We start from the raw sequence: 15,119 nt of genomic DNA, 5'->3' as shown, positions 1-15,119 counted from the left end.
TATACAACAGCTCCTCATCATCTTCCGTACTCGAGGATAGTTCTTACTCTTGCACCACGTACAGAAATGGTGGTATGTCATGTACAAGTGGTAATAGAATACAGAAGAAACCCAGATCATGTTGTACTCACACTGGAATATGCAGTATGAGTACACCGCGATCTGCGTTTCTTATGTGTGCTATTACAACTTCTACATGAAATACCATCACCTTTGCACGTAATGCAACAGTAAGAACTATCCACGAGCACAAGACATGCAATATGCGTTCAAGTCCCTCCCCCCCCCCCACATAGTGAAATATAAAGTACAAGGGCACTACAGAGGCGCACATAAAGTGCACCGTACTCGAGGATAGTTCAAACTCTTGTACCACGTACAGAAATGGTGGTATGTCATGTACAAGTTTCAGTCGATAAGTAAATGGAAGTCGCTTTGTTACCCCATTTTCAAGTTCCTAGATCCTCAATGAATAATCCGTAAAAAGCTGAACTTCGTGAGTCCTCGGGAAATGATGAGGACCTGTTGTATACTATATCCCCAAACTATTGCAAAAAGGCGCATTCTATCTTTCTTTCTTCTTTATGTGATAGTTATAACGGAAATTTGGTAATGTTCTTTGTTGAAGAGTTTGTTGAAGAGTTCATACCTGGTAGCTCTACATCACCACCTTCTTCATTCATATTTTCATTTCTACACACACTCATTTTTATGTTTCTCTAGATTCTTTTCCCACTTCTGAGTAAAATATACTCCGTGTTGAACTATATGCTGAGACAGCTTTACTTCAAACTAACCTCAATATTCCTGGTCGGTAAACCACCATCTTAAATGTAACGTATATAAATAACCACCATCTTAAATGTAACGTATATAAATAACCACCACTTAAAATATAACGATCAATTTATATTATAGCCTACATATATTTTACGTTACATTTCAGCCCACAGTCCGTGTAAGTTTTAAAATATGTCAAAATGATTTGATCACATTAAATTAGGCACGACTAAGTATATCTCTAAAACTCCATTAATTATTCTTTACTTTTTCGGTTGCCATAGCAACGTTTTAAACAAGCAACTATCTACTGTTAAGGTACTAAGTGTAAAGATTAATACACATAAAATCAACATATATCTTCTTAAATCTTATATAGATTAAATCTTTTTTTTTTCTATTTAGAATCAACAACATATATATTCTTTTCTTCTTCTTCTTCTTCTTCTTCTTCTTCTACACGACAGATTGTGCACTTTTATGCACCGTTGCCCAAAACCAAGATATAAAAATAGAAGAAATTACAAAATATATATACAATATCGTTGTAAAGTACATAATTTATACGGTTTACCAAACATTATTAGGGTCGTCAAGTTTAGGAGGCTCAGATGGGCAGGTCATGTAGCCAGGATGGAAAAAAGTAGGAACACTTTCAAAGTTTCAACTGGAAATTCAGACGGAAAACGACTTTAGGAAGACCTAGGGATGGGAGGACAATATTAAAACAGATCTCGCAGAAATAGGAATACAAAGTAGAACCTGGATCGAGTTGGCCAAAAGACAAAAGTCAATGGAGACCAAGGACAAAAATCAATGGAGAGCTCTTGTGAACACTGTATTCAACCTCCGGGTTGGATAGGAAATATAATATTAACATCATAATGGACCTCCTTTAGTAGCATTCCTTCCCCGCAATGCGAGCCCAACGGACCTATTAGTTATGCCACTAGCTATTGTTTTTTTCTTTTTTCTCAGTTTAGTTACTTAAACAGACACACAGCGTACCAAAGAATCAGGCCCGTATCGATGAGCAGTACTGGAGGCGGGTCCAAGGGCGCCGATTTCTCTGTAAATTTGGGTGGCATCCAAATGCAGAAGGTATATATATGAGGATTTTTAAGATAAATTGCATTCAAATTGTCAAATATTGTATACAGGGTTTGTCCGGGAAGTAATAGGACTGATTTTATTCCGCCATTACTGTACTTCGGAGCGTGCGCGCACCGACAGGATCCGGTAGAGGGCGTTCCTAGCTAACGAACGAGCGGCTGGTCAGTTGTCTCCGAGCACACGGAGAGTCAGGACAGGCTTTTTCGCGCGATGTGTTTCTGTGAGCGCTGCAAGCCGAAAATGCAGCGTTCGTTAGAGCAGAGGTACGCGATTAAATTCTGTGTTAAACTCGGTAAATCTGCGACAGAGACGTTTGATATGATCAAGCAGGCTTACCCAGATGATGCTTTAGCAAGAAGTGGTGTGTTTCGGTGGCAAAAGGCCTTTTCGGAGGGCCGGGAAGAGGTCGCCGATGAAGACCGTGCTGGAAGACCTTCGACTTCGACAAACACCGACAATGTGACTCGTGTGCGCGAAGTTTTGAACTCAGACCGTCGACTAAGTATTCGTTTAATTGCCCAGATGTTAAATTTATCAAAAACTGTGGTTCATGAAATTGTGACGGAGCATTTGAACATGCGCAAGGTGTGAGCGAAGATTGTCCCAAAAGTGCTCACTGACGACCAGAAATTGCGGCGAGTGGAATTGTGCCAACAAAATTTGAACATGTGTGAAAGTGACCCTCAATTTTTGAATAACGTAATCACAGGTGACGAATCATGGATCTTTGAGTATGATCCCGAGACAAAGAGGCAATCTTCCGAGTGGCACACGCCGGCGTCTCCTCACCCAAAAAAGGGAAGAATGAGCAAATCCAAAGTGAAAACGATGCTCATTGTCCTTTTGACATCAAAGGCATCGTCCACCATGAATTTGTTCCTCCTGGACAAACCGTCAACGCCAAGTTTTACGTGGAAGTGCTCAAGAGACTCAAACAAAAGGTCAATCGGAGCCGACTGGAAGCTGCACCACGACAACGCCCCGGCTCATACCGCCTTTCTTGTGAACAGCTACCTGACCAAGGCCGGCATCCCAACGCTTCCGCAGCCGCCCTACAGCCCAGATGTTTCCCCCCCGGACTTCTTTTTGTTTCTTCGCCTGAAACGCCCAATGAAAGGCAAGCATTTTGAGACGATAGAGGAGATTCAAGCAGCTTGCACCGCGGCTCTCAAGGCTATTCCGGAGAATGACTTCCGTGACGCCTTCAATGCTTGGAAATCGCGCTGGCAGCGCTGCATCGACGCAGAAGGAGCCTATTTTGAAAGTTTTTTAAAGAATTGTAACGATTAGCTCAATAATTTTTTTAAAATCCACTCAGTCCTATTACTTTCCGGACAAACCCTGTATTCATAAATATAATAGGGGGCCCACATGAGCTGTGGGGGCCGGGGCCCTTCGGCCCCCTCAGGATCGGCGCCCTTGGACGGGTCCCCTTAAATTTTTACTAGCTCCCAAAAATTTTCACGGTAAGCTTACAAATGAACTATAATATGGTAATGGACTAGAATGTGGTTGGATCGTGTCCCCTAACTTCTACCGCCCCCTCTACATTTTTGGTCTGGCTACGGGCCTGCAAACAGAGAATAATACGACCACCGGGCTACCGGGCAGCGCCCAATGCCCCCCAACGAATCGCCCTCAAAATGCAACATATAAAAGAAAATTTCGGACTGAATGGACGAAGTTTTAAATCGTGAAAATCGATGCGGCGTTGTGGAAAGAAGACAAAGGTGTTAGAAGCAGATGCTGATGCCTGAAAAAAGATCACATACCTATTTAGTGCCTGTAAACCTGCAAGACTATCAACTACTGACTGCCAACAGACTGAACACAGTATTGGAGTTAACGATCCTACCTCATCTGCTACGAGTGAAAATGAACAGGAAAACTAGTTTTATGAATGCTTAAATTAGTGCTCCCACCACATCAGCTACTAATGTCACAGTCAGAGTGCAAAATGAACAACAAGGTTCCACTTCCATGAGTCTCGAAATTAGTGCGCTCCCAACATCAACTACGATTGTTGCTATCGAAGAAAATTAACTGAAAATCTTCAGTTCTAGTGATACCGATTCCGAAGTCAGTGAAAACATTGAAAAGCGTTATTCAGCAGAGAACAGAGCACCAAACTCTTTCATGAGTCCACAAGAGGATGATATCCTCAAGTTTTTGAGTTCCATACCCATCAACCAAAATAAAGTATACTCTTTAATCCTGAGTTTGCATATAAACAAGCAGATGGTACCAATGAGGCCTGGTTGTCATATTCTGCTGCTCAAAATACATTTTGTTGCAATGTGTGCACAGCTCTTTCTTCAGATCGAACAAACACGTTTTTTAAAGGTTCTGTACGTGACGAACGTAACACTAAACACGGTTATCAGCGAGTAAGAGAACACACGGTTTAGAAACCACATCAGACTAGCGTGGATGCTTACGTATCAAACAAAAAAGGTCATAGGGTTAAGAAACTACTTCCTCATGGGCAGATAAAACAACGGCAATATCAGATTGAGAAGAACATACAGGTAATAAATCGAGTCGTCGAAGTGCTGAAATTGATTGGTAAAAGAGGGCTCAATTACAAAGGTAAAGGAAATGAAGCAGAATATAGACTGTAAGATACGGCTACAGATCATGGAAACTTTTTGAATAAACAAAATTTTACCTTCCGCTTAAAGTAATTTAGAGAAGGTCATAGAGAAGAGCAAACTGAGTCATGTACGAGGAAGTAAGCAGGATGGTGGTCACATAACTTTCAAAAAACACGGTGAATTATGTTTTGGATGATATCAATGAACTTATCAGAGAAGATATTTCGAAAGAAGTTTCTCAAGTTGGAATATTTTCTGTTCTATTAGACATTACTCAACAGGCCAGTGTTCTGTTGTTTTACGTTATGTTGTTCGAAATGTTTTTTCAAGAATCTTTGCGATTTATTGCTGGAAATTCTGCAGAAGTTGAACCTTAATGTTAAGAAGTGAATTGGAAATTCAACCGATGGCGCAAGTAACATGCAAGGACAATATTCGGATTTTACAAAACAACTATGATCATGTTACACTCATATACTCTATATTGTCATATGCGATCAGAAAAAGTTGCACTGGTTCTGTGTCATCGTTCTGCTGAATGACTGTGCGGCATATCTCTAGAAAACACCTCAAAGGTTGGTGGGTAACATGGAAATTTTAAAACTTTTCTCTGTCGTGAGAGAGCTGTTTTATACTTTGATAAGGCCTCTTCTTCATGACTGCATCTAGATATTCTACCCTTGATCTTTCTCTTCCCGGTTTTCTTTCTGCCAGTTTCTCTATCAACACGATGATCAATCGGAGTGCCGAATAAGATGGTTAAGAATGCTGTTTCTTCTTTTTCCTATTATCTTCATGATCTGTCGTCCTTCATTAGCTTCTTTTAGTACGTCTTCTTTCCTTTTTCTTTCGGTCCGTGATATGCGCATCATTCTGCGCCAACACCCCATTTCAAATGCTTTCAGTTGCGGTATTTATAAGTGGGTATTTTCTGCGACATTTGGAAGGTCAAATGTTAACAAAGGCGTCTTACAGTTATTGCGGAAACAAGATGGTAGAAAACACTGTGTTTTGCAGGTCATATTCGAACCCAGAAAGTAATATGTTCACAGAGTTGACCATAACAATGAAGAAAATTGCTTCTACAAAAATATCAAACCAGAAGTTAGGTACGTAGCGAAAGAGTATATAAAAGATCTTCTCAGGTTCAAAACAATTCTGACGGCACAAGTGTTCCTGAGAATATTTCAAGTGACGACCCCTCTGGCAAACTATCTCCAAATATTGGTGCTGGTGTATTGTAGTTGTATCGAATGGTGCAGGCTACTTTGTCCCAACTGAAAGAGTAGAGAGTTGATCTTGAATCTGTCAACATTTGCAGAATGAACCAATAACAAATTTGAAGAATTGGAACCTGATTTCTTCGTTTTCTACTCACCTTTCAACAACTAGACTTCGGAGGTGAAAAAAGGATGTTTCCCTATGAACACGAAGATGAAGCTGCTTCTGATTCAATGACCAGGTACTGCATCGAAGCATTCAACAAAATATTGGGTACGGTATTTCAAGTATTTCTTCAAGATTCAAGAAAAGAGATACTTTATGGATTACTTGGACATAGAAACTTCAACCAAGTAAGAGAACTTTCAGACACGGCTTTCAATAAACTTACCTTCTGAAGAAAAAAATCCAGTAAAGAACTTTCCAACGATTCCATAAAAGTCTTCTCTTGGACTTTTCAAGGAAGTGGGAACTCTTGAAAGTCAGTCTTGGAGACAAGTTCAACCGAGAAGAAACGTCTGATTGTGCTGATAGCACAAGTGATTCAGAATTAAGAAGAAATACATTTCTTCACAAGGAAGGCGAGTGCAAAAAGGGTTGCGAAAATTGTCTGATGTGCTTTTTTAAATTTTGCAGAGTTGTAATTTGTTCAGTAATGCGTGTCCAGGTTTGCTACTAGTATACAAATTTCTATTGACTTTACCCGTGTCTATGTGAAAGAAAATTTTCAAAACTGAAATTCATTGGAAATAGTGTAAGGAGTATCATGTCTCAGGAACATTTGGAAACATTTATGTTTAACTCTGTTGACAAGAACTTGTTAGAAATGTTTCGAATGAAAACGTGATAGACTTTGTTACATAAAAAAGTAGTACAGTAAAACGTCTGCTAATTTTGTAATATAGTATACGCAGTGGCGTATTTACGATTTTGTTTCGGGAGGGGCTTTGCTAACTTTCGGGGGAAGGGCTTTGCCATAAAATGTGAAAATTCTGCAAGATATTTCATATACTTAACAACAGTTCATTAACTTTATTGAAACAAACACGACAGGCATCATTCATCAACTTCCAGCGCACACACGACCCATCTCACAAACCACCCCAGACATTGTGATTACCTCTGCCTCCCTTCATAATCGCTGTAATGTTACAGTTCTGGGGAATCTGGGTAGCGATCATTTACCAATCAAGTTAACAATCACATGTTTAAAATCTTCTCAAACCCTATCCAGTCATACTGCTCGACGTATCCTGCGTTTCGATAAAGCAAACTGGGAAGCTTATAGAACTGATATAGCTACTGCGTTGGCGGAAACTCCTAGTCCAGAAACCGAAGAAGCACTTTATACTACACTAGATACTATCAACACAGCACTTCAAAATGCCGGGAATAAACACATCCCTACTACCAAGCTTACTTCTCCAAGCCGTCCTCCGTTACCTCCGCAATACTTACCTCTCATACGACGTTCCAGAGCCCTTTACAAAGAATATATCCATACCAGAAACGAAGAAGCTCTTCGTCATCATCGTCAACTTCAACGCACCGTCTCCAATTACCTTAAAGCTTATAAATTACGCAATTGGATAAAAGCCTGTAATTCCTTAGCCGAAACAGCTCATCCAACACAATACTGGAAGCGCTTCCGTCAGCTCACAGGACAATCCACTCGTACTTCATATCCGTTAATAGATAAAGATTCCCCACTACAAGGTGACAAGGATAAAGCCGACGCTTTTGCAACGTATCTCCAGGGAATCTTTACCCCGTTACCACCTGCATACTCTCAGCGCCTTCATCCGGTTGAGAAACTTAATTTTGACACCTTTTGTCTTCAACCTGACATCTCTCACACTTTCCCGCACAAGACTGCGCTTACAAAACCAATTACAATAACGGATATAACTCGAACTGTCCAGAACAAGAAAAATACTGCACCTGGTTTCGATGGGTTTACTTATCGCCATATTAAAGAAGCGCCTTATCAGCTGCTTTACCTTCTTTCTCTCATTTATACATTCATCCTGCGGACAGGCTTTGTTCCTTGTGAGTGGAAGACTTCCAAAACACTGATGTTCCTAAAACCACACAAACCACCAAATACTGTTTCTTCTTACCGGCCCATTCAACTTACTTCTGTGTATTGCAAAATTCTTGAAAGAATCCTTGTTCGACGCCTTCATTCTTATCTAACAGAACGAAATATAATCCCTCTGCATCAGGCTGGTTTCCGCCCCGGTTTTAGTATCAATGATCAGTTACTTCGTCTGTCTAATATTATTACCAATCAGTTTAATACACAATTTCCATCTTGTCTAGTGCTCTTCGACCTGGAAAAGGCATTCGATAAGGTATGGCATGCAGCTCTCATATATAAACTTATCCGTCTGAAACTTCCCATATCATATATCAGGTTTATTTATAATTTTCTTCACAACCGTTATGCTTATGTTGCTCTTAATGACACTCTCTCGCACCCGATATTTATTTTTTCTGGAGTACCACAAGGGTCTGCCTTATCACCTTTGCTGTATCTTCTATATGTAGCAGATATGCCACCATTGCCGCCAGACACACATATCTTTCAGTATGCAGACGACACTGCATTTCTTACATTAGGCCGGACTATTCACCGTATAAGTACTGAAATTAATGCAGCAATTCAAACTTTTCTCACCTGGTGTACGCAGTGGCGTCTGAAACTCAACCCAGATAAAACACAAGCAATAGTCTTTCTCCCGCCAAAACGCAGATCCCGGGTACATCGAAATCCTTCACTACTGAATATCCAAGTAGATAACATGCGGGTTCATCCAGCTAAACATGTAACGTATCTGGGAATTATTTTTGACCACCACCTCACTTGGCGCCCTCACCTTCAGAATGTAATACAGAAAGCATATAACAGGATTAACCTCCTCAAACGCCTCACGGGTACTACTTGGGGACCACGAGCAAATACCATTCTTAATACCTACAAAGTTTTCTTACGACCAGGCCTGACCTACGGATTCACTGCATGGATAGCCGCACTCCAGCGTCATTATGAAAAACTGAAGATACTAGAACGACATGCCATACGAATAGCCTACAGAATAAAACTTCCTAGTCCTACTCAAGATCTTTACGACATTATGCCTTTTCCACATCTTCTGTTCCATCTTGAAGCTTTACGGACGAAGTATATTACTAATCGATTCGAGTCCCGGAATCCGTTACTCCTCACCACAATGCAAGCAGACATACCGTTCAATCCACCTCGCAAATTACAGGATACACCTTTGTCGCTACTCTTAGCACTTTACCGCTATACTCTACCTCCTGATCATCCGGATTTAGACGCAGTTGCAGCTTTTTCATCATCCGTCGTTCCTCATTACATAGCCCCCTTCATCCTCTGCACAATAACAACCTCATGTCTTACCAGGGCACCGTTGGTCTTCATCACGTCCAAAGTTGGACAGAACATAACATTCGTCTGGTACACTATCACATCTGTGTTTGTGTTGAGACAGTGCACTTCATGTTCCTCTTTTCATTTACTTCTTCTACTTTTCTTTTTTACCATGATCAAATAAAATAGAACCTGCATAAAATGAAGATTAACTCCCCGTGTAACCAAATTGCACTTAGACCATCTATTGTACTTGTATTAGCAACACCAATACGTATTGTAACCTATGCCAAAGAGAGGGCGTAACCCTCTAATGGCTGGGAGTAGGAACTTATTTTATAAGGATAAAGCAATTCGATGAATAAAAATTTCAATGTTACCCTATTCCCGTACCCCCCCCAAAAAAAATTCATATACTTTACTATAGTAAGTAAGATTTCCGGGGGGAGCTTAAGCCCGGAAGCACCCCTAAATACGCCATTGTGTATAGAACACGTATTTCTTGAACTTCATATAACACCTTGAACAATTCAGAATAAAATGCTGATAAAATAATATATGATTTTCAATTGTTAATTGTTAATACTGTTAACTTATTGTACAAAGAAAATTGTGCAACAGTGGTTCTTATGGGGAAAAAGCGCCCGACTCCTCCTAATAATGCCTATCCACCTCTGCCTGCAAAGCATGCCAAATTAAATAAACAGTAATCAACACATCCTTAGCATGACAGAATCTTTATAATATAACAATGTAGCTTCTCAAATATTCAGATTTTTCGGCAATTGCACGCTCACCACCGATCTTCAGTTTTAGTTAGGTCATAGATACACAATAGATGGCAGCACAAATTATAATCTAAAGCTGTACAAGTGTTCAGAAATTCGTGAGTGTTGGAACAATCTATCAAAAATTCTAAAATTAATAATATTAGTCTTAATACACATATTATAGTTTTTTCTATGAAAATTCAAATATCAGTACAAGTGTTAAAACGTATTCTGACTCTCGCGTAATTAACGTTTATTATCAGCTATATCAACAAATTCAGGGTGTGGCCCGCCCACATCCAATACTTGCGATGGTCCCCACCCTACCTATTCATACAGATGCACAAAGAAACCGCCACCTCTACCAGATAAGCCGGAAACAGTCGTCCCGCTCCGTCTTCACCCTGCGGCACAAGTGTCGACAGGCACCCAGACTTCTCTCCTCCCGCCTCCGACAGTTGAAAATATCTTACAATTTGTCACCCTTGTGTTGCAGAATACGTTTCCGTATCAGCGGGAGGCCATACTTAACCATGCAACCAAGGCCGCCATCGACATATTCCAACTTCACATGGCTGCTACCTACTCCGGACTATCTACTTACTTCCATTTCCATTGTGATCCGGAATCATGAATCAAAGACCGAAGGGAAGGAAACCGCTCCATATCCTCTTTTCTAATGTCCGTTCCTTACCCAAGAACCGCATACTGCTAGAAACGCTAGCCACGGCTCATCATGTGGACTGCATCCTCCTCAACGAAACTTTCTTGAAACAATCTGAGCCCTACTATTTTCCACATTTCCACCTCCTGCGCTCAGATCACCCTCAACACGTTGCTCGGGGGGGGGGGGGGGGTGCCGCGGTGGCTGTCAGGTCATCGTTACCCTATAGATCAATTACACCTGTTCACGCGGCTGCGTATCCGGAGAGCGTTATTGCCACCATCTATTTCGCAGATAAAATCATCACCGTGGCTACCATCTACGTGCGCAAGACTCAGCCGCTACCCTACCGCTTTCTAACCTATCTTGACACACATTTCAAAACCTATGTGCTCCTGGCAGACCTGAATTATACATCTCGCACCGCAGAACAACAGCAGCGCTTTCAGGATTTCCTCCTGACCACCAAAGCCTCATTCATGCCGCTTCCACAGCCGACTCGCCCCGTCAGTAACACTACACCAGATGTCGTTCTCCTTTCAAGCAACCTAGTGGCGTCTTCAACTCTTGAAGTTCTAGGGACCATCGGCAGTGACCATCTTCCTATTCTCCTTACGGTTGCCAACCCTGGACGAGACACAGCCCTCGTACCACCACCTGTTACTTATAATTTTCGTAGGGCAGACTGGCATAAATATCAAACATATCTGACAGAAACGCTTGACGGTACCCCTACCGACCTTACTAGTGCTGATTCCGTCAACTTGTTATCCACCACACTAACTGATGCTATCCATCGAGCCACTGAACATGCAGTCCCAACGCAGCCAGCTCATCCATCTCGGCTTCCTCTTCCGCCCAGGGCCCTCACTCTTCTGGCACGTTCCCGATACTACCTTGCCGAATACAACCGCTCTAAGGATTCGCATTTCTTACAATTGCACCAGCAGTTCCAACGCATGGTTAAGTCCTATATCATAGCACGAAAACGACTAACATGGCGCAACTCCGGTAATCAACTTGGTACTGAAAGCAACCCAACTAAATTCTGGACCCTCTTTCCACGACTTACTTTTCAAACCAACAACCCACAATATCCGCTTCTGCTTCAGGATGCAGCTCCACCGACAGACGCCGCTAAAGCCCAAGCTTTCGCCACTCACTTTGAGCAGGTTTTCACTCCGCATATGGCTCCAATCTTTAGTCATCCTACCCATCACCATATCACTGAAGCTGGTGATCCGCACCGCCAACTTTATCAACCAATCTTCGCTCCTCAACCTACCGTTTCTACCGGCCTTCTTGCACCGATTACCACAGACGATATCCACACAGCTCTCTCTCATAGATGCAACACTTCACCGGGCGTGGACGCTATTAGTTACCGCCAGTTATCCCAGGCACCAGGCACCACTACAGCCATCCTCACCACGGGCTTTTTTCCTCCTGCATGGAAACTAGCCAAAATCATAGTCTTCCTCAAGCCAGGGAAAGATCCGACTCAGATCACTTCATACCGGCCCATCAGTCTCACCACAGTCTTCAGCAAAACTTTGGAGCGCATCCTCGTCAAACGGCTACATATATATCTGGAACGGCGCCATATCCTTCCGATCGCTCAAGCAGGCTTTCGTCCATTCTACGCCACGAATGACCAACTTTTAAAATTATCATCTCTCATAGTCAACCATTACAACAAGAACCTTCCCTCGGTCTTAATTTCTTTCGACATAGAACGTGCCTTTGACACGGTCTGGCACGAAGGCCTGCTTTACAAACTCAAACAACTACTACCTCTTCCCTACGTCCGCCTTATTGCCAATTTTTTAACCCATAGGCGGGCCTTTATCCATCTCAATGGAGCACGGTCTCACGAATTCACGTTGCGAGCTGGTGTCCCTCAGGGGTCCGTTCTGTCTCCTCTTTTGTATATACTGTACGTCGCGGACATGCCCTTACCACCACCACCAGTTCACGCACTGCAATACGCCGACGATACAGCCTACCTTGCCCTGGGGTCCTCTGTTGACCGAATTTCTATCCAGCTCGAATCTGCCATTGATACTCTGCTTGCCTGGTGCCTTCGGTGGAAATTGAAAATCAACCCGCTCAAAACTCAAATGACACTCTTTGGACCTAAGAAAAATAAGTACTGTCCCTCACGCAATCCGGACCGTCTCTGCATCACTGTTTTGGGTTCCACCATCCCTCTCCGCAGCAGTACTACCTACCTCGGCGTTCAATTCGATAGCCACCTTACTTGGAGACCGCAACTAAAAACTCTAGAGACCAACATCCGCCGGCGTCTTTATTTGCTGAGTCGACTTAAAGGAACTACATGGGGCCTAAATTCTTCAATATTGTTATACACGTACAAGGTCTTCGTCCGTCCTGCCCTCACCTACGGACATCTTGCCTGGCTCTCAGCAAATAAATACTTCTATGACCGCCTCCAAGTCCTTGAACGCCGAGCTATTCGCATCGCCTATTCATTACCAGCCCGAACATCCACTGCCGTAGTATACAATCATACATCTATGCCTCTTCTTCTGGCGCATATCTACCGCCTGCGCACTCGTTATATTGTGCAACACATACTCGGCAACCACCCCATTATAGCAGAGTTATTGGAGCAGACCCTGGCAATACCACGCAGAGCGTACCCACCCCTGGACCACCTACTTGCCATATATGAACGGGAAACAAATGCCGCTGATTACAACCCTGCTCGGCGCATATATCGCAGCCATCCGTTCATCTATCCATCATAAATGCATTTCCTCAAATATTTCCTCGTCTAACGTCACAAACATCATTAACTATCTCACTCCAGCTGGACACAAAGGCTGAATAACACACGCCAAAAAACTTTACTTACATCCTTTTACCATCTCTCTTCTCTTTTTCCATAAGTTTTGTATTTACTCTGGCCGAAGGGAAGGCGTAACCTTCCGTGGCCCGCCCATCTCCGGATGGGAATGAAATTGCTTTTGATGATGATGATGTGGCCCGCCCAGTTTCGACTCGGAATGAAATTGCAGTTAAAAAAAAAAGTGGAAGAAACATATTTTCCAGAGCTGTGCTCTGAAGCATCGCTTCTTGTATGGTGACGAATTTTGGAAAAACCTTCCTTTTCCTTATCCTGGGTCTCACCTTCTGTCTCTTTCTCACGAACCGTCTGTCAGACTTATCTAGCCAAGGGCAGCCGGATCTACAGATCGAGCCAGGGGAGTTACCCCACCTGGACAACTATCCAAACGGGTTGTCCCACCTTGCTCATCTCGTTCATCGCGCATTACTGCATCATTATTTAGGCTCACGGCTCTCCATTATGTCTGATCCTCCTATTGCTACTGGATCCTCGTTAGATGGACGACATCAAGGCCTTCCTCCTGTGTTTGCCGTTCCCTCTGCTTCGGCTGTGAAAGTGGCCAAGAAGAGGGATTTGAGCAACAGACAGCGTACGCAGTCAGGCAGTTCTACTGCCTCTACAACTTCTAATGTGTCCACGAGGTCCAGATCTCCACACGGTCAACAACTTTATGCTGACTCTGTTAAGCAGACTCGCCAACCGGCAAAGAGACAACATCGAGAAAATGCTTCGGATACTTCAGACATGGAAGCCCAGCCAACCAACATCAATAACTCATCTCATCTTTCATCTTCTTCACCGTCTGTCCCGATACTTCACTCTTTTCTGCTTCAAAATTTTGACACCAAGTATAGTAATGAGAAATTCGTTACAATACAACTCCGCAAGTATATACCGAGTGCTCCTCTTTCTCAAGTCGTAAAATCACGAAACGGCATGATACTGAAATCTCCAGACCCTAATTTCGCCAACCTAGTTCGGAATAAAGCTTCATTTGAGATCTTTGGAAAGCAGGCTATCATTACATCACTTAACTCCGCTAAACGTAAACAAGCGCCTCCCCCAAAACGGCCTCCACTTCTTTCCGTGGTTATTCGTGGCGTTGATCCCTCGTATACCGAAGAGGAGGTTCAAGAGGAACTTCAGTACGAAGGGCATACTGTTCAAAAGGTTGTTCGCATACGAAACAATATTGGTGCCACCTACATGATGCGTGTCCTTACGTCTTCTCAAAGCACAATTGACAACGCTCTCTTATGGAGCATATATTTATAAACGTAAACATCGTGTAGAGCCCTCCCGGTCGTCTGTGCCTCTCCCACTACGGTGTGAATTCACATCACACATCTGCCTGTCCAAATCCTACAGTTTGCGGCTTTTGTTCTGGCTCTCACCAAACTCGTTCTTGTCCCAACATGGCACAGCCTCCGAAATGTTCTACTTGCACCGAACAGCACCCAGCTTATAGTTATAAGTGCAAAGGCAAACCTTCTGCTCAAGAGTCTCATCCCGAACTTGTTGTTCCGCTGAAAACCGCCGAATCATCCACTTCCACCGATAATTCCGTTGATGACCCCGTTACAGTTAGTAAATTACTAGAATTCCTTGCCCTTACTTTGCAAAACATCCACCCTTTTCAACGCCAACACGTTCTTCAACAAATTATTGCCGCTGCCAAATCTACATTTCATGTCTCTTCGTTCGCAAC

Source organism: Thermobia domestica, chromosome 16 (assembly GCF_964235325.1).
Source record: "Thermobia domestica chromosome 16, izTheDome1.hap1.1, whole genome shotgun sequence".
Lineage (NCBI taxonomy): Eukaryota > Metazoa > Arthropoda > Insecta > Zygentoma > Lepismatidae > Thermobia > Thermobia domestica.
Note: the sequence above shows the minus strand (reverse complement) of the source record.